At 38.9% G+C, this 24,519-nt stretch overlaps 1 protein-coding gene and 1 long non-coding RNA gene across 7 annotated transcripts in view; one reads left to right on the top strand and one right to left on the bottom strand.

The window, feature by feature from the left end:
* Nucleotides 1-24,519, top strand: part of LOC123962925 (polypeptide N-acetylgalactosaminyltransferase 10) — a 369,356-nt gene that overhangs the window by 82,146 nt on the left and 262,691 nt on the right. For 4 of the 6 annotated variants that reach the window (XR_006823100.1, XR_006823102.1, XR_006823104.1 and 1 more), the window contains 3 exons: nt 1,706-1,866; nt 2,587-2,753; nt 2,900-3,031. The exons of 1 other annotated variant lie outside the window; for it this stretch is intronic. The gene's annotated coding sequence lies outside the window, so the exon portion shown is untranslated. Of the gene's footprint in view, nt 1-1,705; nt 1,925-2,586; nt 2,754-2,899; nt 3,032-24,519 lie in introns of those variants that run through there. One more of the 6 variants, XR_006823101.1, reaches the window with a different exon arrangement.
* On the bottom strand, nt 6,113-6,532 carry LOC123962954. The gene is made up of 3 exons (XR_006823110.1): nt 6,484-6,532; nt 6,313-6,365; nt 6,113-6,197 (listed from the first exon to the last, which is right to left on the bottom strand). It is a non-coding gene; the product is annotated as an uncharacterized LOC123962954 (long non-coding RNA).

Raw genomic sequence — 24,519 nt, 5'->3', positions numbered from 1 at the left:
AAGATCACCCACCGCTGTAGTTCCCCTCATCTATGTGTTTTTGCCTCTTCCAGCACATTGTTATGGATTTATCATGTGCAACTTGACTGGTTTGGTTCAGTCCTTCACCACTTTCAGTAACCTCCGTCCCAGCAGGAGCAGCAGCAGCAGCAGGCAGCAGTAAAGCTTTGATGAACCCACTGTACACAACCTGCTCAGCACCAAGAGGCAGACAAAGTTAGCGACTAGTTGATGAAACATTTGACAGCTGAAGAGCTAGATATTTCCCTCAGGAGTTGGTGGAGGTAAAACAGAGCTAAAAGGAGGATGAACATCAGGTGGACACAAACATGACCCCAAATGAATGCTAATGTTTATTTATGTCTGCTGGATGTGTAAATAAACAACTGTTTAAGATAACAAATGTATGAGTTGATAATATGCCAGTCTTAATGCAGATTTAAGGTGGACAACAAGAATAAAAGGTAACAATATGTTGACAGCTACAGAAACAACACTTATTCTAATTCAAACTACACCAGGAGATTGTGCAAAATAAAGTTCATTAAAAAAAAAAAAAAATTAAATCATGGTTTGTGACTTAAAGCTATCAGCAAGGTTACACTATGAATCATTATAAATAATGCAACCCCCCCACCCCCCCACTGTAATAAGGTCAAGGTTTAAAAACAGAATCATTATCCTTTGACCCCACTTTGCTTATAATAGTTTGAATAAATAAGCCAGTACTTTTATCATTATATTGATTAGAAGAAAACATCCAAAGCCTGTTTATGCAAGGACAATGGCCCTTTCAACATCTAGTCCAAAAACAGAACTTTAGGCCATACATGGCACTTCTAGAGTTGCCAGCAAAGACCCAGTGACAAAGGGCAATATAAAAGAATAGCAACACAAACAGCGAACAATTAAAAAAAGCCACTAAAACAACATCCTGCACCTTTGAACAAGACATCACCTGCCTCCATCATTTTGAACCTCACTTTCTGTCATCACTCCAAATCAGTTTCTCAGTCTGTTTGAGTAATACACATCTTCACATTAACAATGGCTTTCTCCTGGGCATCAAGTCTAAAAAAATTGAACCCTAGTTCACACTACACGATTTTTAGCCCGTTTCACATTACACGTGTGCTTTCTTGACAAAACGTGGTTTGGAGACCAGCCAGTGGGTGACACAGCTGCTGTCAGCTCACGTAGTGTGTGACCCACTGTCACACTGAACGCCACAACGACTTCAACACTCCCGTCACAAGATGGCAGTTGTGTAGTCTGCACAGCATGGCAATCGGCCGACGCTGAAAGCTGTGTAGTCTGCACAAGCCTTAACTCAGAAACAGGATCTTTGGGAAGATTAAATGATGTTTGAAATAAACTTCTCTCACCATTTTTCTTTGAACCAGTGTAAGCTGAATTTGGTAAAGACAAAGATGCAAGCTTTTTGTTTAATTTAAAATGTAAGAAATCTTGAATGATAAAGTTTCCTGAACTAAATTTTAGTATGATGTTTCACTCATTTATTGTAAAACTTGCGTGTGTGAATGTGTCCACTGTCCTGCTCTGGTGTGGTTTTTGATTACTAATTATTAACGGCACTACATATTTTCACCAAAATCATGTCAGGAAGGAAATGAATGCCCTATGAAAAAAAGTGAACGACTTATGTATGAATGGGACTGTTATCTTTTTCTTTTCTTTTCTCCAGGACAAGAGTCTGTATCACCCTGTCAGTAACAGCTGTATAGACAGCAGCCCGAGCGAGCGGCGGGTCTTCATGAACACATGTGACCCCTCCTCCCCCAGCCAACAGTGGCTGTTTGAGAGAACCAACGCCACCGTGCTGGAGCACTTCAACCGAGGCCAACGGTGAGATGAGGCGTCTATCAAAGAAAAAGATCATGAAACAATGATCACGTTTGATCAGGTGAATAATACATGAATAACTTTTATTTTACCCTGTTTTGTCAGGAAATATGGTGTTTTAAATTTGCATTTTTCTGTATTTCAATTTTGTTATTTCAGTCAAACACCTGGAAGTCCTTTGAGAATATGTAGTTTGAGAGTGTGTTGAATGATGACCTCACTTAGCACAATTACTGGATGCTAATCAGGTTATAGAAAGTGGATTGTGCCTTTAAAAGGATAAGTGATTTTTTAACCCTTGTTAACAAATTCCATTTAAAGACAATTATAAATGCATCTTGTTAGTAACTATTGTGTGAGTATCCAAAGCCTGATGTGTTATTCGTTCGTGCAATAGAGCTCCATGTCCAGAAACACATTAATGAGCCACAGAGTTATACCGAGACGTTCCTTAATTCGTTTATACTAACTCGATCTGATATACACCAACCTGCTACCAGAAATACTCACAAATGTACTAATTCCTCTTGTTTGAGTAACATTTGCTTAAAACTACAGTGCCTAGCTGTTTAAGGACATTACTGAGACTTGGGATTTGTTGATAAGAACAACAGAATTACACCAGCCTCATATAAACTGTTGAATATCACATTTTCTAACTAAACAACACACTGTGTGAGCTGTCTGTTAATTTTGCCCCTGTTTCTCTGTTGTCTACATAAGAATGGAAGCCGCAAGTGAATAACGTGCTGCTTCAGAAACATTCCCCCCGTGGTACAGCAGTGATCCAGTGTGCTGGCTGAGAGCTAAAGAGCTGGTCGGACCACACACACACACACAACAACATCCAGAATACAATCATACAGCATCGGCTTGTGATGAGGAAAGAGGTAAAAGAATCACCTCTTGCTTAAGAACTAAAGCTACAAACAGTCAAATCAACTGTCAACTGATGTTCACTTACTTAAAAATACTGATGAAAACGCATAAAAAAACAAACTATTTCAATAACTATCTGTATCTCGTCCTTCCCCAGGGTGGAAGAACCCCGGTGAAACCTGATTGTCCTGTGGGAACCCAGAAAACACAGCTCTTACAGACTGAAGTTTGGACCTCAAGAATTTGAAATCAAGTCTTTCGTTGTCAGTTTAAATCTGTTAAACACAAACGCTGCTGGATTGAATTGGCTATTCTTTTGCCTCTTTTACTTTGTCTTTTTCAATTGTTGCCTTAACAATTCCAACAATGAGAAGTATCTGTTCCCTGTGTTTTCATTGAAGGTACCAAAACAACAGATGGTGATATGTGGGACATTTTTCAAAGAAATAACTCGATGGGAACTGGAAACATTGTTTTAACTATTTAATTATTCCTGCACAGTGTGCAGATACATTGCAAGAATGTCTTTTATTGAAGAAACATAATTGTGTCGAGTGCAAATGTGAAAGTATTTTTCTACTGAGCAATGAAGCAACGAATATACATAAGTTATGGCTGTTTCTATCTCAAATATTTTTTTTCATTTAAATGCTTAGAATTTTCTTTGCTATGATATCCATGGTCCCCAGATGATGTATCCTAATCACTTTGGTGATCTGTGACTTTGATCTACTATCACCATATTTGTGGTGAGGGAAATATGTACTACTGGATGAATTGCCATAAAAGTCCAAAGAGAATAAATTCTCATGACTTTGGTTATTCCCAGAGTTTCATCTACCACCAACATGCTGGTTCATATTTTTGGTTCAGACGGAAATGTCTCATCTAAAACTTGAATTTCCATGAAATTTGGAGAAGATTCCTGCCCTGTATCAACGGTTCAGGCTGGTGATGGTGGTGTAATGTTGTGGGGGATATTTTCTTGGCACACTTTGGGCCCCATTAGTACCAAGTGAGTATCGTTTAAACGCGACAGCCTACCTGAGTGTTGCTGACCATGTCCATCGCTTTATGACCACAGTGTACCAGTCTTCTGATGGCTACTTCCAGCAGGAAAATGCACCATGTGGTAAAGCTCAAATCATCTCAAACTGGTTTCTTGAACATGACATTGAGTTCACTGTACTCCAATGGCCTCCACAGTCACCAGATCTCACTCCAACAGAGCACCTTTGGGATGTGGTGGAACGGGAGATTCACATCATGGATGTGCAGCCGACAAATATGCAGTAACTGCGTGATTCTATCATGTCAATATAGATCCAAGTCTCTGAGGAATGTTTTCAACACCTTGCTGAAAGTATGCCACAATGAGTTGAGGCAGATCTAAAGACCAAATGGGGTCCAACCTGTTACTTGCAAGGTGTACCTAATAAAGTCAATGTAAACAGCTTGTTTCTGCTGCCCGCAAGTGACCCATGCTTTAATTTGTCCAAATTTGACCAAATACCTGTGAAACTGACATCACAGTCAGAATATATATTTGTGCTTCTTTTCACTTGTCACTTGAAGAGTTTTACGAGCAAAAACAAGCAAGCAGGTTTATTTTTGCCCCATATGTTCCCACTGAAAGGTTGTGTCCACTAACCTGAAGGTAGTTGCTCCCCCTCTGACTAAAAAGTGCCTATGGAAGACACTGCTGGGGACTGAAGTTAGGTCTCTGAGTTTGACACTTTATCAAACTTGTGTGTATGTCAACCATAATGAGCAAACAATGAGAGAGACAAGCTATTAAAATAAACAAATCTATTGAAGGCAATAATGCCACTCCACAGCATCAACTGCAGCAACTTACATGAAACATTGCTATTGCTAAAGAACCTATAGTGTGTAGTCGTTTTCGCTCCCACTTATAGCACCAGAGAACAAAAGATTCAAACCAAATGATGACACTCTTCGAGGACATTGGGTTCCCAGTCCAGCACTGTGTAATTGACAACTCAGGTCCTTGATTCAGCACCTGTATGAGTGCAGACGTCTTATTGGAAATCTGATAAAACAGAGGTCAAACAAACTCATCATCTCTACCCAGCTTGGGGATGAAAGCCGCTGAGCAAGCTAACATTTCCCCACAAGAACAGCAGCTGCTGAGGCTCAAAGATCATTTGCCACTTTCACTTTTTTTTGATGACATAGTGAGTCATCAACCTGAGTGGAAAATCCAATACTCTGGCTATGAGTCTGGAGATCTTATTGGCCATCAATGTCACCAAGGTCAAATAAACAAACAGTGGAAGCCACTGCAGAAATTGCTCTAACCTTGGTCTTTTCGCATGTGATTGCACTCAACTCAAATATTTTGTCTTAACAATCGAAGAAAAAATCTTTTAGCTTTGATATATCCGTTCATGTATACACACATATGTTGATTCAGTAACAAATGTGCTGACATTACTAGAAAAGCCCCACATTGTATACACAAGTCACAGTGGCACAAAACTTTATCCCAGCATTTGGCATATTGTAATCCACTTCATAGCCAGTATATACCTAGTGCAGATTATAGTGTGTGGTGAAATAGATCATTTTTGCTACAACCTATAGCAGAAAAAAATGGGTCCATCTACAGGAAACCAGTACTCCATTGACAATATGTAAACAATTTGTAAACACAAAGTGTGTGTTGGGTGTGTTTGTACTTATGAGACAGTGAGACATGTCACAATAAATAACTAGTGGCACACACTTTGGTCATATGTGAGAGTCAAGCAACATCAATATGGTATGTGTGCAGTTCAAATGTAAATATACATAGATACCAATTGCAAGAAGTTAAAATTTTTTTACACTTGCATATGCATTTATTATTATATTTTAATAGTGATAGTTCTATCTTAAAATTATTTCCTCGTCTTTTCAATGAATTTCGTTTTTGTTTAATTTAATGTTATATTTGGTACTTTGGAATATTGATTTTCATATCTTAATGACTGGGAACCTGATAGACCTATCGAGATGAAACTGTAATTTTCTTGTCCGAGGCAGTGATAATAAAGCTCTCTTGAATATTGAAAGTATGTTTTCCCAAACACCACTTCTGTTAAGCTGAACATGAACGAACATGGCTGCCTTGCTGTCAATGGTAAACAATTATTTACTTCCCAAAAAATTATAACTTTTCACCCAGTTTTATTGCTCTTTTAATTAATGTGCCTGGCCTTGGATTAAAAGCCATAATTTTCTTGGTTTATAAAATCTGATTGGTTTCAAGCTTTAAGAAATTATGGTAAACACACTCATTGCTCGTTCTGTTGCTCTGCTGTGAAATTAGCTTGAAGTGACAGGCTGGGACACATTTTGATTAAATAGAACATTTCCATTCCCTTTCTGCTGGTCTTCATTGTGAGTGCTGTTTGAAAAGATGTGTGATTGGAACTTTGACATCTCGAGCTCTAAACAGATGCAGAGACAATCAGAAGTGAATGGAGGGTAATCTTCACAATTACTGAGACACTGTATGTGTAATGCACTGTGTGTAGTCAATTTTACAAAGGAGGAGAGACTCACTGTCATTTGAATTCCATTTCCAGCTCCACACTCACCTCTTTCATATTATGACCCTGTAAATTGCACCCACTCCTTTTAATGATTTGCAATATGAACATCAGACAGAATGAAATGGAAAGAGATGCGAGCTAGAGATAAAAACTGAAACAAAAATTGCTAATGAAATCCTACCTTGAAAAATAAAACAATTTCTTCTTCAGTGTCAACTTTTAGCTGTAATATCTGGAAAATATGTCTGCAGAAACAGGACACAAGGAAAAGCAACAGATTAGCATGTGTATTAACAATGCTAACAGAAGTATTAGTTGCATGTTGAAATTTACAAATACAAAAAAAAAATGTAATGGCTCCTGGTGAAAGTCTAGTTTTGGTCTCTGGAGAGACACGTGCTTCCAGACTAATAACCAGTAGCTCCCTCTGATTCGCTCAGTCCAGCAAGCCAGGATAGGCATGACAAGACTGCTCTGCTTATAACCTCATCAGCTGAATGATAATACAGCTAACTTGCCTTCCACAGGGCTTTGCTGCTGTAAATGGCCCCACAGTCACACACTAATGGAAAAATCACAGCCGTGTCAGTGTCACAACGGCAGCCTCGGGTCACCAGGGATCTGGGTGGACGTATTCGGGTCAAATCCTTTAACACGTCTCGCTTTTTAAAAAGACGGATTGGAGCTGTTCTACAAGGGTGTTCTTAAGTGACTGGCTTCTTTTTAAATTGACTGAAATCATACTCCTTATAAATAAGACGCCCCATATTCTCCTTTAAGAAACACTTTGCACACCAAAAGGCTTTATATTAATATTTTTTGGGTTCATGAAATTGCACCGTGTTTGTGCATATTGTAGTCGGGATGCTATTGATTTTCAGTCTCCATTTCGCATTAGAACAGGTCACGCTGACTATCAGTGGCAAAAACAAGCCCTTTAGTTGTCATGATGGGTTAAGCAGGGCAATAGAGATTGGACAAAACAGGCAGACTGGGGCAGTTCAATGATTTATTGAATAAGAATGAACTGGCAAGGAACAAAGGAAGTGTATAAGTGGCTGAAGAGGGAATGAGTTGCAGGTGAGGAGTGGGCGGAGTTGGCCAGGTAACTGCAGAGCAAATGAGGGAAGTGAGAACAGGTTTGCAGTTGGGTGTGGCACTCAGGTGATAGGGAAAGGAGGGAATATAAAGTTCAAAAGCTACAGATTTACGAGGCAAGAGATAGCCTGAGTTACTGATTGCTGACATTGTATTGTCAAAATCATACTCATAGTGTTTAACATTTTAATCGCATCATTCCTATTGTTTTCATTCTTTCAACATAACAGCTTGTCCCTCACTCTGCATCTTTTTATTCTTATCCCTCTGGCTGTGAAGCAAATTATATTTTCTCCTCTGCAGGCTATCTTAGAGTCAGTGACTAAGTTAAATACCTGTTGTTATATTTATACAAACCCATTCAGTGAGTAAATCACAGGCTGGAGCGGCATAATAACAACAGTGCTTTGACAGCGATGAGCAGAAACGGCAGCTCATTGTACTGCAGTCTCTAACTCTGCTTGCTGGTTACAAACACACGCGCACACACACGCACACGCTGCTGTCACCTCTGTCTTTAAACAGATTTATACAGCATGCTATATATTCTGTTCAGGTTGCCTCCACTAGGCACACGTCCAAAAACAGCTCACATACAGGAGCCAAACTGCTCTTCACCAACTCTTCAGCTGAGAAAAAGCCATAAAGAATGTCAGCTGTAAATTAGAGTGTACATTACATAACAAGGTCTATTTTTGCATTTTCAATCCTTTTACTATAAATCAACTATTTACTGCTGTAATTTAGTTTTGAGTGTTGTTCTACCCCTCCAGGCAGTCATTTTTTTCTTTTTACTACAGTGTGGAAAATCAACTCAAAGACATAACTCGAGTTCTTTCAAGTTCTGCTATCCTGTGGGTAATGCTGTGAGGTACATTCACATGGTTATTTCAGTTGGAATAGCTGACCATCACGTCACTGTTTGCATTTCCAGGTCTTATGCAGAGTGGTATGAAATGAATGAAGACAAGAGAACAAACAGGAACATGGATGACATAACATGCTAGCTTTGAGAGCAAACAGTCTTTTTCTTAACAACACATGGATGGAAAAGCAAGTGAGATAATATCACCACCTTAAAAACAAAGAAGAGAGAGAGACCAGTGTGTTTAGGATGGGCTGCTCTGAAACTTTGCCGGGAAATTCATGATCCCCAGAGGATGGTCCTAAGTATCAAGTCAAGTTCTTTATTTTGCTGTATTTGTCCATGATCTGGTCAAACGCTGTTCCTGGGGCACTTGTAATACAATCGCTACCCATAGAGGTTGAAAGGAGATGTACAATTTATTCCCTTTACAAAGCATATGTTGCTGTGGATCGTTCCTAATGTAATGTTAGTTTGCTAATGCTAGCTAATGTTATACTGAATGTAACGTTATAAAACCCTGCTGTTTTTGTTTTTTAATGATTGTAATAGTGAATAGAGACCGACCCATCTTTACAGGAACAGTGTTAATCCTTAATATTGTTGTCCTGTCTCTTAATCGTCAGGTGATGCAGTGGTTCACTTTTACTCTGATCGGTAGGCTTTAGCTTGTGTCTTTATTTGTTTCACATCAGTTTGACAGCTTGTCGGACTTAGCACCAGTAACTAAGTGGGTGAGGCTTAGCGAAGGGTCAATTGAAATGGGACCAGCAACATGAAATTTACTAAGCGTATTTATGATCCCCAGAGGGGCAGTAGCTCATTCTGTACAGGGGATTTGGCTTGGGAACAGCGTCATAGGGTGAGACTCTGGGCTGTGAATCCTCTCAGCACATTGTGGAACGGCATCTTCAAAATCAGGCCAATCTGCAGAAAAAAAGCACTATTCCTCACCTAACTGACAGATTTGTACTGGGAGGGCGGAGCCGAGATGGATGTGAAGCCTGGGTTTCTAAGATCACACAGAAGTGCTCACTTGAAAGCCAAAAAGCTGAAAAGGAAACACTTTTCTTTCTGCACCCATGAGATGTCCTATCATTTTAATTCCATTTCATCTTGTTTAAAGTCACATCTCATGGCATGTGGTGTCCTCAATCCTACATTTTGAAGCACTTATCTGAATGCTCGAGGGCTTTCTCTGATAGGATGATGACAGCTAAAGAAAAATCCACCATCTATCCTCTGCATGTGCGTATGTCTGTATGTGTGATTGCTCTGTGCACTCCAGGAGTTCATTTTTGTGATCAAGTGGTGTTAATTTACTCTCTGTGTATCCATTGATACTAACACCAGCCCTGTCTTATTCTACTTTTGTTTGCAGTTTTCACACATTTCATTATCACTGCTGTGGTAATGAAATGTTATTATAATGAATCATTAGAAAGAAGGCCTGTTCTATTCATCTTTATTGATGGCTCATATTGCTCGATTTAGCTTCCTTACACTTCCTCCAAATCTATTAGTGAATTCATTTTAGATAATTGATATCTGATCAATTCACATGTTTTTTTCAAACCCGATAACTGGACAGCATTCAGCCCTGACAAAACTTAGCAAAACGTTCATTTTAAATGGAGACGGTGGTGCCTTCAACACCTTTCACCTCCACGCAAGTGCACTGCACTTTATATATACACATCACAGCTGACTGGGTAAGACCTCTGACACACCCACCAAATGAGGGAAAACAAAAGCCCATTGCACACCGTTTCAAGGAAACATGTCATTCAACCAGGAAATCATAGCAAAACAGTGCACATTGTTTTCAGATTGATCATGCCCACAGCGAAACTACAAGCAATATGACTTAAAGTGGTCAAATTATGCTCAATTTCAGGTTCATAATTTTATTTTGCAACACCTCTTTTCAACCTGTGTGTTGAACACAGTTTTAGGTACGGAGTGATGCATCTCACTTCTACAAGATCTTTGTTGGGAGTTGCACATGCGCAGTACCTAGTTAAGGACAACTTGCCAATCAGAAGCAGAGTAAGGTGGGTCCTGACAAGCTGGTAAACATGAGCTGCATCCAAAAGTCAAAAAAATCTCCTTTCCTAACCACCTTTCCTTGACCATGATGGAAAATATGAGGTCAAGGAAAGATGTGAAGGAGAATTCATAAGGACTGAAAAGAGGACCGCGGGACTCAGAGAATGCGACTGCTCTTTTCTAGGCGATGTAATTATGTGACGGCGGATGTTACTGACGTGACCGGCCATGATAAAATTACAATATTCCAAAGATGGACTACAAAAAGCACATCTTTGACACCCTGTCCTGTGTTGTTTTAATACAGGCCATCTAAAGGTGGACAACACGGTGGAATATATTGGGCTACTTCATTACCAAGATAGCAAAAAGGCCTACAGGGTACCAGTCACCAAATAATGGAACGGGTTGTCACATTAAGAATGCTTGCTCACACTCACCCTGCTGCCCACCCATATTTATCAACATGAATCCAATTCAGTGTAGGCCTATGTGAATAATACATTACATTTATGCAAGATAGGCTGCTAGGCCCATAGGTCTACATATCAATCTTTAATTTCAGACAGAAATAAAAGCATTTCATATCCATTTTCTAGTATACTGAATATGTATATTATCAGTCATTTACCTATGCATATAGCCTAAGAACCTTGACAACAGGGACAGAGGTCATAAATCAGCCTTGGCCGGAAAACTTTATGCAACACATTGGTTTCATTTTATCATTACCTGCTGCTATAATGTTTTTTTTCTTGCATTGTCCCTGACAAACAAACTAACAAATGAATACATCAGTAAACACCTGTAAATGTTGACTTGTGCTTGGAAGTTGTCATGGCAGATACAGGCTGTAGGTGTGTATTGTGAAAAAATTGTTGATTTCCCAAAGATAATTAGGCTACCACCAGATACTGAACACAGTGATTGGCCAATAACCAAACTCACCAGCTGAGTGGTATATGTCCCGATGAGGTCACCTTCTATTCCTGACCTATAAAAGGGCTGCTGGGGAGTAGCACAGTTAGACAGCAAAATGGGAGATGGGGCTTGCTGCTGCTGGCATTGTGCTCACAAATGGTAAGAGGATGCTAATGTGGAATTTCAACATAGATCGCAGGGCATGCTTAAAATGAACATAGCATCAAAGCACAATTGAAATTGCTCCTGCATATGTAATTTGTTCCGTATCCAGGTATTATGTATTGCCAACACAACGTTTCAGGTTTAGAAATGAAAACAAGACAGGACAAAATCAGCAAACTATTAATGTACTTTTACTTTATTTTGTGGTTTACAGGAAAGGAGCAAAATATATGCCACCCCCAACATGCAGGTCCCAATGGCGCAAATCTGTTTAGATCAAACCAAAGACCTCTCCTTTGACTACCGGCTGTCTTGGGCATCTATTGGGGCAGAAGACCCATGGCTGGGGCCAAGATACGGAGGTTCTCTTGTTGGTTTACTGGCTGGCGCATGGACTGTCTTACAGCCAAAGACGAATGTATTTGATATTGTTCATCGCATCTGTGACACAATGTTGTCCTTGTTGAATAAAGTGGTCCACTTCCCCACACTAGCACAGTGTGCCGAAGTTGGGAATGGCTTTCAAAACCTTACCAACAGCCCAGCCTTCAGCCACTGTGTGGGAGCCATCAGTGGATGCCACATCCGCATCAAGGCTCCCTCCACATGCAGAGGACTACCTGGACAGGAAAGTCTGTCCATCTTCAGGCAATCTGTGACTGCACTGGCAAATTTCTGGACATATTTGTGGGTTACCCTGGTTCAGTTCACGACACCGGGGTGCTCAGAAATAGTCCAGTCTTGCCTGACTGCACCACCCTCATCACCCCATACAGAGAGCCAGTGAGGGGGAGAGTGGCTTCAACGCTCACCATGCCAGAGCCCAATCCATAATAGAGAGGGCCGTTGGCATGATGAAGACAGGGTGGCGAGAGATTTTCTTCAAGGCCCTGGAAGTGGATCACACCTTTTGCTCTGAAGGTCATTGCACTGTGTGCAGTCCTCCATAATGTCTGCATCACTACTGGGGACATCCAGGAGCTGGCTGAGAACGAGGATCTTGCGCCACCACCACCGTCTGTGCAAGGGGATGAAGGTGGAGGTCAGCAATACAAGGACAAACTGGCAGCACAAGTGTCTGCCCCAAACCAGTGTCCCTCCCCTCTTTGGGAACATGATTATTTCCTTTTGTGAATAAATGGCTACTACTTAGATTTGAATCTTTGTCAATAATTGAATAACATTTTGGTTAGCACACCAATAACTCGAGAACTTGTCTTTATTTCACAGTGTTAGTCATATAAATTATAGTGGATCCTTCTGTGATATATGCAAAGATCCAGGGGTGCCTGGAAAAAACAACTCATTAACTCTCTGTAAAGTCATGAACATCGTGTTGATCCTACATATATAGCATACAGGTATTCAGTTACTGCTCAATTCCTACTTTCATCTGTGTGGTCATTCTAGCTTGTATAGTATTTCACATGAGTAGGTTGGTTACTTTGCACTCTGGGAAGGAACATACAATTTGTTGCATGTACAGAAATACTTTTAAGGTGACAGCTCTGAAAAGGGGGATCCTTCTATATATTACTCTTGGCCATCTTATAAGAGGTGGGAAGATGGCGCAAGTTAGGCAGTGATCATGGACAGCTCTGACAGGCGGGCTAGGATTTTTGTTTGTGTATTGAAGCAAGGTGTTAAACACTATTCCATTCATTCAGCAAATGGAAAACCTTAGAGATCAGTCCATTCAGTATTTGGGATTTTCACACAAATTCAAGGAGTTAGTACAATTGCAACTTGCTATGTTCTGTTAACACAATTAAAAACGAAATGGAAGGCAGTGGAATTTCTGCATTATTTGCATAAATTTACTATTTTCACCATAAATGTCTTAAAATGCAAGATCCTGGAGGGACTGATCATTAAATGAGCACAACAACATATACATTTTCTTTATTTTTTCTTTACTAGTTCAGCAAATAATGAGAAATTGCTCATTTTGCTCATAGAGAGCAGCATCTCTTGCCTCCTCCTTCTCAGCCTGTTGTTTCAAGAAGGCCAACATTCCCTCACCCCTCTTTTATCTTTTGGTAGGTGATTGTGAGCTTGTACATGGTAGGGCCTTGTCCTCCTCACTCTCAGATATAATCTCAGAGGCCTGACCAGACTTGGAGGATGTTGCTTCAGCAGCAGTCTGGCCCTGAGCATGAGGCAACAAGGGTGGGAGGCTGAATAGATGGCCTTTCCCCAATGCATGGCATCAAATCGTGGCCAGGTAGCTGCTGTTGCCTCACCTCCGTCTGTGCCTGTACCTGTGGGGGAATTCTTCAACTCTCATTAACACCATGGAGAACAAACTGTTATTGAAAAGAATGCAGTAACCAATAATGGAATAGTCTAACTGTTACTAGCCAATGTGCATATTAAGTAGCTATTATCTGACATTTCCATATAAAATGTTATGTAAGCCTGTTTTTATTGTACAACATAATCTCCACAAACACTACCCTAGTTCACCACAGTGCCCGGCCATATGATTTGCTACACCTTGTACCTTGTTTTTAGGTTGTCCCATTTCTTGGACACCTGCATGGCAGTCACCTGGCCCTCCAGCCCACCTGCCAGTAGGTCAAAATTACCTTTAATTGCCAGCACAATTAACAATGACGTTTAACCCACAGTTGTGGTTTTACTTACTCCCAGCCTATTTTGGCAGCATTTTTCTTACCACTGAAGATTTTGTCTGACTTGATCCTTGCCTAAATTAAGGCAGGGGTGTCAGCATCTGTGACTGAAGTAAAATCAATTAATGATTTTGCCAAAGGCTGCCAGTGCATTGGCCAAAAATAACTAATACAAACTGAGCCTTTAAAGAGGCGGTATTATGCTTTTTGGCTTTTCCCCTCTTCTTTATTGAGTTATATATCTTTTTTGTGCATGTAACAGGTTTGCAAAGTGAAAAAGCCCAAAGTCCAGCCCAAAGGGAGTTCCCATCTCCCACAGAAAGCTCTGCTCTGAACCGCTTGAAAACAGCTCGTTTGTAGTCCAGCCCTTCACTTCCTTTACTTGTGACGTCACAATGAAAATGCGTCATAAGGCTTGCCAAGCGGCTAGCGGGGTCAGGCACGCCCTCAAACCAAGCTAGTATGAGCTGAGGCCCTTTGGCTCGACTTGCCTTTGTTTGGTTTTCCATTGTAGAAATGTTGTACCTGTAAATGTTGAAATGTTGTAGGTACTTTTTTTCATATCACCTCCATCGAGGTTCCAAGCGAGCTGAGGGATACTAAAATGTAACGTGATCAGCGACAACGGCAGAGGAAAACACAGCTGAAAGGTTTTCATACCGCTTATCTGTCTTTACATTCTGAGGAACGCTTTAACTTAAAAAAGAGAAAGCTGTGTGGATCGCTGGTGTGTGTGTCGCATTGAACATTACGTCGAGGTAGTTGTGTGTGGCGTCCCTGTGATGACAAGCTACATACTATCTCTGGGTACTGTCTGCAATGAAAAAAGGAGCAGGGCCGAGTAGAGTCGAGTCTATCGATTTGCTCTATGGTAGCATTTTTCGGCAAGGCAGCATAGATCATCTTGATGGTAAGATGTGGAACAATGATGTTGTGTGGTTGTGGACTTGAGAGTATGTTATACCATCTGCTAGGTTACGGTCGCAGTCTGAAGCGGCTTTGATTTGGATCACACTACCTTGTTTCTTATGACCCGCCCTTCCCTGCTTCTGATTGGCTAGTAGTCCTTACCTGGGAACTGCGCATGTGCAACTCCCAACAAAGATTTTGTACAAGTAAGATGCATCACTCTGTAGCTCAAGAGCGGAGAGTACAACACACAGGGTGAAAAGAGGAGCTGCAGCAATGTGCAGTATGAGAAAAATATGGTGTTTTTTTTTTTTTAATTAAACCATGTAAACTTGTTCTGGTACAACCCCTGAATAAGATTTTGAACCTGAAAATGAGCATAATACCACCTCTTTAACATGAACCTACACACTGATCATTTTACAAGAGTAACATTCATAGCTCGCGTATGGATTTCAATTATTGTTGACAATGAAAATATATGCATATTACCAAATTGCCTGAGAGAGACAAGGCTTCATAGCCAATGGTGACTTACATGGAGAACGTCCTTTAGGAGACGGTAACTCCTTTTGGGGTGAACTTTGGGCTTTCTGTCTTTGCAAAGCTATTACATGTACAAAAATTATATATATAACACAATAAAGGAGAGGGGGAAAAAGCCAAAAAGCATACTACCACCTCTTTAAATATGCAATTCAGAAACAAGATCTGGGTAAAAAAAGTTTATCACTCAGGTGCATGGTGTTCATTCCACAAACAATGGAATCGATCATGATGGGGGGGGAGAATATTGTAACATATGGTAATTTTGTTTTTGGTTCATTCTTTAAAAAAATACCTTCAGAAAAATCAATTATAGATCATATAACAGAATAAAAACCAACATTGTCCTAATTTTCTTTTCCCAGCTATATTGCTTGGGCATACGACATATTAGTTTTTATAAAACAAGAAAGGTGTTAAGGTGTGGTTAAGGTTAAAGGTGTGCTAATCAGATACAAGTACTTTAAAGTGTATCTTTGGACAAGGCACTGGACGCTAAATGGCGATCAGAGCAATTTATTGCACAATAAACATTAGCCATCTTGTAGCGATCTTTTCCTGGACGCAACTCCTACGTCACACTCACACACCTAGCCGGATGAATGGCTGTGTTAAAAAACAAAAAAAAACAAAAATAACCTGTCACATACTCACAGCTGTGCACACAAGGAAACAGGGGCAGACCGGGGCAAAAACAGGTCCTGGGAATTTTTGCCCTGGTCATCCCACTCTCTGGACAAAGCATTTGATTTTTATTCATGCATTCTGGAGATTTTGTTTGCACGACAGTACATCACAAAATTAGCCATTAAAACACATTTCAAAACTAGACACACCGATCTAGCTATCCTCAAGTAAAGTAATACTTCAGCTGAGCTCTAAAGCAGTTTTTGGAGTTGTAAAAATATCCGCATTAGACCTTTCTAGTCCTACTAATCAGGGGGTGACTTTAGAAAATACTTTGTTGTCACATACGTGTTGTGAAATTCATTCTCTGCAATTAACCCAGACAATGACCTGGTTTGTTGTTAGTCTCTGAGCTAATCAAACAAAAAACAGTCAGCCATCATATTAATGTCTTATCGATTCCTATGAAACTGTCAGTGAGGTAGCTCATTTGTGACTGATGTATTACATTTGTGACATACAGCTATTACTTTTCTAGCAAATTTTAAGGCAGTCTGGTTTGTTGTTCTGTGAAATATTAAGAAACACTTACCTGAATGTGTTTACATACACATGCAGACAAACTTAAATAGCTATAACAACATATGATACAAAAAAACAGCTGAAAGCCAATACACTCCTCCAACGAATGCAGCCTGGCTCTGCCATCCCTACACACAAAGCAATCTCACTCCCAGCTGTTTTTATCTGTGACACCAAAAGCTACCACATGCCATCAGTGCAGGGGCATCCCTCCCTAGCTTCAAGAAGCTCCTCATTTCTTGTGGCTGTTTCTCAAAACCGAGTTCGCCAAGTTTGGATATATACATATTTGTACCATTTGAACTATATTCCTGCATAAAAAAACTCTTAAAAATACTATATGTGACACAAGAACAGCAGTATTATATGTTACAGTTGTGAGTTTTCTCCTCTGACATTTCAGCTTTTTGGCGGCTTTTTGGAGCACTACTTTGGCTGCGACGTTTCACAAGAACACAACTACAGACAAGACGGCAGATTAAGAAACGGCTACTATCTTATAACACCTCTAACCCCTAACCTCTAGCATGCACTTCCTGTGCCCTTCTTCTATCCCCTTACAGTTCTCTTGCATTGATTGCACTATTTTGTTAACTCTTACTTATTTCCCCGGGTATTTACCCCATTGATGCCATATGTGCTATTAGCTCTTACTAGGATGTATTGTCAGTTGTAGATCATGTGCTGTATTGATGCTCTGTTGACGCTTGTATGTTGTTCCTCAAATGTAAGTCGCTTTGGATAAAAGTATCTGCCAAATGAGTAAATATAAAAACATTGTCCTTATTACATTTGATGCCTCATAGCACCAGTTCCTGCTGAAGAAGGACTGGGAAAAGAAACAATCACGCCCTGCAATTTCAAATGGATTTTGGCAAGGATGAACTGACCGTTTCATCTGCCACAACAGCTTTGTTATATTGTTTTCTCTTTAAGTTAAGTCTTTAAGCAGCTGCAGGAAATAACACATTTATTACGTTGGTTTATTCAGAAACCCATTCACAGCAGATGCTGAGCAGAGGGTTTTCAGAAAACCTCATCTTCTGGGCTTTTGTCCAAGGGAAGTCTCCACAAGGGAATACCAGTGTCTGTAAACAAAAGCTCCCTCCAACACATACCCTTCATTTCAAACTCCCTACCTGGATGTGTCTTACAAAGACCAACCATATGAAAATAATGATGACAAATTGATGTTTGAATTTTGTATTAGAAGTATCTGTAAAATGTATTTACACAGGCCAGTACTGTACAAGTTTCAGGCAGTTTGGATAAAATGCTGTAAAGTAAGAATGCTTTCAAAAATACACTATATGATGACTATTTAGATTATATGTATCAATTAACAAAATGCAAAGTGAGTGAATAAATCAAATCAATATTTGGTGTGACCACCCTTTACCTACAAAAATCAATTATTCTCACTACTCTTGCACATAGTTGAAGGAACTCTGCAGGCAGGTTGGCCCAAACATCTTGGAGAACTACCCACAGCTAGCGAACGGGTAGCTTCGGGCTACATTATCAACTACTAGCATAACCTCCAATTTGAGTCTCCACCAACTCCTGAGAATGTTTTGTCTTCCCCTTTCTTCACCACCTAGTCACTAACTTTGTCTGCTGCCTTTCGGTGCTTACAGAACGTTTATCAGTGCTGGTTTGCTAGAAAACAGATGTCGCTGTGACTTTAAATAAGGTTGATGAGAACACTGAACCACACAAAAAAACTGGTAAGGAGGCTAAAAAGTAATATGTGAGAATTGGGAGATACCTGTATGATTTCTGTCCTGTGAGCTTTTGACATTACAGATTCATGTGATTCAATGTTAATATCAAAAATATTGATACTGGCAGGTTTAAATTTCCTAAATTGAGCCAAATTTTTTCCCATCACGAATTCATGTGGAGCTCCCTTGGAAATGTTGGCTGTGTGTTAATCTTCAGAATTTATATTGTAAACATGACCTACTTAGTTCAGTTTCATCCAGCCCATAAACTTCATTAATCCTTCACAAAGAAATTTTAATTGTAGACATTAAATCAAACACTAAAAAGCACGCACACACACACACACACACACACACACACACACACACACACACACACACACACACACACACACACACACACACACACACACACACACACACACACCCCCCTTCAGAAGCTCCATGTTCAGCAGCATGAATCTATCACATAAAGAAGCGTGAAGAGTGAAGAGCCTCTCTAATGTGACTGCCTCGCCTCCATTCAGTTTCCCAAACACCATCCGAGTTGTCAGAGTAATTTTCTTCACTTGAAATTAGTTGCTTCTAATAAAATTTTAATTCAGTTATTACAAGCACAGTAACGCCTCAAGTGCTGCCCCTAAGCCCTGTCTGGCTTATGGTTATGTATCCGCTATATGTACTTAAGCCTCATGCAAATTAATTTTAATTTGGTAGAAATTAGTTCTGTTCTGTTAATGTGACATTAACAGAGCTAGAAATGGAATCTGACCATTTGTCTTCACATATTGACATCAGTTCAATTTGGCTCAAGAAGGGCTCTGAAGGATGACGGGGTCGCTCCACTTGACAATACTCATGGGGTCCTATGAAGTCAATAACTGCATTTACACCAAATGACTTTCTGCGAAACTGAAATTTATTTGAGGAAGGAGAGAAACTGTGACTGATGAAAGTGAAATTTCCCAGGAGAAACCATGCAACCTGTGAACTTGTTGTAGAGAAAATAGTGCATTTTGCGGTGTTTGGTTATCCTCTCTGGGAAGAACAGATGCCCAAGTATGTGCAAGTGGATGTATCTTATGACAGTCTGACAGCTTTTTAATAATATGTCACATCGAGGTTTTTCTTTCCATCAAATGTAAGTGTTTACAAATATACAAACAGCTTGCAGCACAAGCTGTCTTCTGTTTTTACACTCTGAAAAATTAATATTAGCACTAGTCCTCATGAATTTAAGATGTATCCTCACATCAGAGTTGCTTTTCCAAAAGCTGTCAGCATGTTTAGAGAGGAAGGGAATCGGCAGTCCAGTGAGAGATCATTACTGTAACCTGATTCAGTCGATGTGTCCTGTTCAAGTGTACTTGAGAAAGCCACTAACCCCATTAAATTATTCATTGTCCCTATGGAAATCAAAGCAGTAGCAGGATGTTTCTTAAATACATTTCCAAACCTCATCTGTGTCAGTATTTATCACGCATCATAGAAATGTACGTTATGTCAAAACATGTAACATAATCTGATCTCAAGTGTATAAATTAAGAATTTCATACTTACATGTGTCACTCAGTGCTACGTCAAACGATTTTGTTGCCCTGATGGTTGTATTTCTATCCAATTGTATCCAGAGGCTTTTGCTCTGGGCCCGTTGATAACGCTCTTTCGAAATCAAAAATTCCAGACTAATAAACATTTGTGAATTAGTCTGGCAATGCCAGGCTAAGAAACATCTTCATTTGCTTATTTGCTTATTTGCTTAATGTCTAAAAGATGCTGACAAATGTAGTCACTAAATTGCCGGGCTCAACCCATAATTCGTTAGTCAAAGCAGTGTAAGGAGAAAACTACAAGCTGGAGCTGTACCTGATGAATGGTTTCTTGGTAAACTCGCCTTGCTCTTGCAGTCGCTCAACTTCTTTTCCGTCTCTGTCAGTTTTTGGCTCAGAACGGACAGAAATAATATCTTTGTGAACTACGGCCGCTAAATAAAACATTTCTTTTTACTTACTCACCAATAAGCTTTCACATTTCAGATTCCCTAAATTCTTTGTTGCCGTTTTTATCAATGCCATGTCTAAAGGCTGGTATTATAACTATCAGGGATGCTTCCACAGAAATCGTTGATTCAGAGGATTTCTACATTAATTTATGGCTACTTTTGAGAGTGGAAGTCAGGCTTCTGCAAGTGCACATAATTTCAAAATGATCCATCCATCCATCCATCCATCCATCGTCAACCGCTCATCCTGTGTACAGGGTCGCAGGGAGGCTGGAGCCAATCCCAGCTGACATTGGGCGCCAGTCCATCAGTTCACAATGATTGGAATTTTTAAAATAAAATAGTATACATACCAGTTTACAAATGAGTGTGTCTCACAGAGGGATTTCACAACATTGTGCTTAGAAGTATGACCTAATGTCTGTCCCTTCCAGTTTATTCAGTTTCTAGAGAAGAGCTACAGTCATACTGCACTACGCTGATTTTACACCTCACAGGTATGGTCTTCTTTCTCCTCTCTATTGACAAGAATCAGTGTGATATCAAGTTGACGTTCTCTGTTTTGTCAAGCTTCACAAAAAGATGAGCAATCTGCTGAGTTTCAATCAGATTTGAAAACAATGACATGGTGAGTTTAATAGAAGGGGAGCCTTTTCAACAGAAACTTTCACAAATTTCTGATGCAGAGCAGTGCTGACATGAGTCAGAATAAAATCTAACATGTCTACACTGGCAATCTGAGTGCTCAGTAGCTCAGGACTAAAAAGTCTGTTGTTTTTATGCTTCTCTTTTGTGAAAGTGTTATTTCTTAGTCTTAAAAGATCAAACTCTGAATAAATCCCATTCACTTGCTCTGAAATGAGGGGAAATGAGGCTGGTCGACACAGTTTTTACTGCACTGGTGATTTTTCCAAATCATTGTTATCAACAACATTAAGAGAAAGATTGGTGGAAATCTTTATGTCATGGTTAAAGATGAGAATCTATGTCATTAATGTACAACTGTTATATGAGAAGTGTCTTTGCTTGAAAATGGCCAGCTAGACGGTTGGTTGACCATTACTACATATCTCCACTAGATTATTAACATCAAATCCTTAGATTATTCAGATAAATGTGATTTGTGTATCAAGGCTGATTGATTTCAGTGCTTGCGTTGAAGGTCAATAATAAAGTTCAGGGTAGCACTTTATAATAACTACACACTATAAAGCATTAGTTAAGTATTAGTAAATACAGAATTCATCATTTATAAAGCATTATTCATACATTAACACACATTAGTAAGTCATTCATAAACACAGTTATAAATGTTTTATTCTTTATTATCTACACACTATTAGTAGTTGTTAAGTTAGTTAGTTGTTATTAGTACATTTTTAATTCATTTATAAACGATTAATACACATTAGTGAGTCATTTATAAACAGTTATACATGTTGTATTCTTTATAAATAAGCTCATCTATAATGTGCTTAATAATTGTATTGTCATACTTTATATATGATCATTTCACTATTTATAAATGAAGTTTTATTTTAATTACAAACCAGTTATTAATGGTTCATAAGATCATTTGGAAAGTGTAAGAATTATTACATAACTGTCAGTTTTTTTATACTTTCCCGAGGAAGAATATAAACAATCTCAGCATAACTTGTAAATCTACTAGTGGCAAAACTCAAAGGATGCCACTAAGACAACCCGAAAGATGCCCCAGCTACGTTACTGGGTGAACACCTCACTGTTACAGGCCTGGTACTGTATCCTTGAGACAGATCATCTATAACCAGCAGTTCATCAATGATGTGATTGTATTTTATACTTTCTAAAAAGTATTATTCCATTGAAAAAACATATATCCTACATATATATGCGATCATTTATGAATAGAAAGTTTAAGGAAATGATTAATTAACTATTTAGGTGTACCTACTTGCATGCGCTTATAGGCTATATTATGATTGACCATAACGTTATACTGTAGCATTAGGTTAAAAGCAGCCGGAGGATGTTGTGAATACGATGTTGTGAACGGTTCCACTGTATTTTGTGGTGTCGTGGTTTCAAACTATTCTCTGGAGATAGCATACTTTTTGGATGTGTAAGCACATGTAGTACCTTCAGAGTTGTTTTTTTTTTTTTTTTTTTTTTACAGTATTTATGATAATACAGTTCAGTTTTAGGTAAAGTAGTAATTTCTTTACCTAACATGTGTAAACTCTGTTAAGTATTTTTTGGTTGTAATTTAATGAAATTTAATCAATTTATAGTAGTGATGTCTTGCTTAAATGCTTCCTGATAAAGTTATAATCTTTGGTATAACAATGTAAAACTTAAGAAGAATCCCTGGACAACACGGTGATGATATTGAGTTTTGACAAACTGGATGAGATCTTTATTGAAGAGCATTGACTGTGATGATTTATCTAATTTATTCTGTCCTTCAAGTGCAGACTGGTTTTTGAAAGACTGGATTGTAACATTAGCTTAGAGGTCAACTCTTAGCTGGATGCAGATGGCAAGCCAGTCCCAGAGATGATGGTCCATGGTGTGGCCAGCTGCTTTGGATCCCATTCAACAGGACTGACACATCAGATTACAGGACACTACCAGATATGAACGAATGGCTGTAAGGCATTTTGTAATAAAGAATACGTTCTGCATCACTTTGTGTCGTGTCCGTTTCCTTTTTCTGTTCAGAAGATAAGTGGTACTTGTGTTACAAAGCATTTACAAATGATGTTGTAAAGCATAGATAGTCCTCACTTTAGATGAGCTCACAGAAAGTACTTACTAACAACTAGTCAATACTTTGTAACTACCTGAATTAATCATAAAATACTTTATTAACAAATGTTTAGAGAATATCTATTGCCTTTAAATTTCATTTGTAAATGCTTAATGAGGCATAGACAGTCCTCACTTTAGATGAGCTCAGATGTAATAATTCTTACACTTTCCAAATGATCTTATGAACCATTAATAACTGGTTTTAATTAAAATAAAACTTCATTTATAAATAGTGAAATGATCATATATAAAGTATGACAATACAATTATTAAGCACATTATAGATGAGCTTATTAATAAAGAATACAACCTGTATAACTGTTTATAAATGACTTCCTAATGTGTATTAATGGTTTATAAGTGATGAATTAAATGTACTAATACTTAACAACTGCTCAATAGTGCGTAGATAATAAAGAAAAAAACATTTAACTGTTTATGAATGACTTACTAATGTGTGTTAATGTATGAATAATGCTTTATAAATGATGAATTCTGTATTTACTAATACTTAACTAATGCTTTATAGTGTGTAGTTATTATAAAGTGCTACCAAGTTCAGTTGTAAATGGCTGGTGTTTACCAGGTGGTTTCATTTAAATAACTGTACCAGGCCCAGGGAGGCCAAGTTATCCAATATTTAACAACAAAAGCAAATGTTAGAGAAAAGTAAAATATATGAAGGCAAATGTGTGTCTTACACACACAATACTTCTTCTTTCCTACCCAATCAATCATCTCACAACCCATCAGATTTCTCTTGTGACCTTTTGTAGGTAGCAACTTCAGGTCCGACCTGAGCCGCACGACATCCTCTGCACCATGAAAACCTGGAAGAGGACAAACTACACAAACGCACAAGAGGCAAAGGACTATTTTATTCCAAAACAGCAAGTAACAGGAAGTCATTCCTGCCTGTGGCCATCATTCACTCATCCCATGGTGTCAGACACACGGCCTATTAGTCAGTAATTTGACCTTGTAGTGCAATAGTTGACATAATGTGTAACATCTCCGTTTAATACTCTGGTTTACTCTGTACCAATACTGCATCTTTAAGGATTTTTAATCCATTCCACCTCCTGTACATATCTTCACATTTTTATGAGATTTGTATATTTTCTTTATATGTTCTACTTACCAACTTTCTGTTATTTATATTCCTAATGTCTTGATGTGCAATTGAGTAGCTGTAACACAAGAATTTCCCCTTGGGGATCAATAAAGTATCTGATTCTGATTCTCACATCCAAGCAATGCAACAGGAGTTTGCATGCCCCTATGCTTAGACCAAAGGCCTTTC

Source organism: Micropterus dolomieu, linkage group LG23 (assembly GCF_021292245.1).
Source record: "Micropterus dolomieu isolate WLL.071019.BEF.003 ecotype Adirondacks linkage group LG23, ASM2129224v1, whole genome shotgun sequence".
In the NCBI taxonomy this organism is placed as follows: Eukaryota; Metazoa; Chordata; class Actinopteri; order Centrarchiformes; family Centrarchidae; genus Micropterus; species Micropterus dolomieu.
The sequence above is the reverse complement of the archived record's forward strand: the minus strand, read 5'-3'. Positions and strand labels throughout refer to the sequence as shown.